The following is a 1,939-nucleotide window of genomic DNA, read 5'->3' as shown; positions in this document are numbered from 1 at the left end:
ACACCAAGTCACTGCAAAGAGGTAAGAACAGAAAGACACGGGATTGTGATGATCAGTGTTATCACAGTACTACAACTACACACCCGATACTACGAATACAAATGGATAGTACTTTCTTCATGTGGTATTTTTCTGATAAAGATCAAGATTATTCTAAAACTGAGAGGATTGGTCCAATGTCCCGTTTTCAGTATCGAAGCAAGCACAAATGAGTAGTTTCGATACTAGTATTTGATTTTTGATATTTTTGAGAACCCTATTTGTGATATCACAATGTCACAATGTAATACTACAATATATTGAATTTTCAAGCTTTAAATGCATTGTAGCACGCAGATAAAGCTGAGGAAATGCATAATTACTCTTAATAAGACACTTGACTAGGAGCACTGTGATAAAAAAACAAGAAATTGCAAAATTAGATTAGCAATGTATGTTTTAGAAGTAGGATTCTGTTCCAACAAACGGCTTAAAGGAAACACTTCAGGGTGAATATGGCACTGCACAACACTGCATTACATTATTGGTTAGTTGTAACAGGGTTGCAGATGTCTAAAAGATTACTATTTCTATCATTTTGCATGTAGACTAGTGCATGTATAGGCAGCAATTAAGTTTGAAGCTGTGTAAAAGCATATATTTTGTGATAAATAATGAAAGTTTGCCTTACATATCGGCTTAAAGATATATCGGCAGCGCTTATCACCCATTAGCACTTCATGGGTTCTAAAATATCAGCATTAAAACTAAAAAACATTGGTGATTTCTATGCATGTCCCTAATATAAGGTCAGCGAGTGAACTCAAATAGCCTTTCAAGAATAAAACTGCAAATGTAGTTTAAAAGTGCTCTCAGAGGAGGTCTATCTGTAAAAAAGCCTCATTATAAAGCATTTCTTCATGTTCCTGGACGTTCACAGAGAAATATTGCGCTTTAATGGTTCCAGTGCTGACAACAAAAGACTGGAAATATTAAAAAACAAATTGCCTTCACAGTATTTTTGCAGCAACTGAAATAAAAAAACAGAATCCTAAACGCGGCTCTGCTCCATCTCTCTGATAAAGGACGCATAGTTACAAGCCCATTGTGACTTGGAACGCAACTAATTACGCCCCGCATCAAACTCGCACCGGTTGCACGGGCTTCATTCATAACTTGCACGGGCTTTTTTTTGTCACATACCTTTTTTTTTTTACGCGGAGACCAAAACAAAAATCCCCCGTTATCCACGCGCCCCGCCGCAGCCGGCTTCACGCGCGCGCTCAGCTCCACCCTTCATCCCCACAATAAAAAACCTGCCCCGGTGGTCGAGCTAGTGCGCAGTATAGAGCAGAGGCACGAGACCCCGCGTCGGTCTCTCACATCACCCCGAAAACCGTTACTGTCTCCGTTACTGTCATCCCGTCCGCGCCCGGGGGACTCATCCGCGCGTGTCAGGCGGAGGAACGCGCGGGTTGGGGCTGCGCTTCTTTTCTCCGGGGGGGTCCGCCGCTGCCGCCGCTGTTTTAGAGAAACCGGTTGAGTTGCCACCTCCCGGTCACTGCTGGACCCTCTCTCTCCGGTGCGTCTCTCGCTCGCTCCGGTGCGTCTCTCTCTCTCTCTCCCCCCGCTTGGCGCCGCCTTCACGGGCAGCGCGTCAGCCGCAGGTCCGCCCCGCCTCCGGGCTTCTCCGCGCCGCCGCGTCACTGCAGATGATGCGCCGGTGGTGTCACTGTCATAACGGGGCAGTGACGGGACGAGATGAACCGTGCGATGCTCAGACTCACGCGCGCGATCCGATTAAGACGTGTGTTGTGATGGTTTGATGCGTTTGGTTTGATGTTCTATTTAGTGCAGCAACAGTTTATTGCAGAAAATAGGCCTGTTAATTATGTGTCAGGACAGTGTTCCTTCTCCAAGCACTGAATAGGCTTGAATTTTATATCTTGCATAATTTGAT

The sequence above is a fragment of the Eucyclogobius newberryi genome, unplaced genomic scaffold (assembly GCF_026437365.1).
Source record: "Eucyclogobius newberryi isolate DKJ021-1_F unplaced genomic scaffold, fEucNew1.0.hap1 SCAF_147, whole genome shotgun sequence".
NCBI lineage: Eukaryota > Metazoa > Chordata > Actinopteri > Gobiiformes > Gobiidae > Eucyclogobius > Eucyclogobius newberryi.
This window is presented reverse-complemented; position numbering follows the sequence as displayed.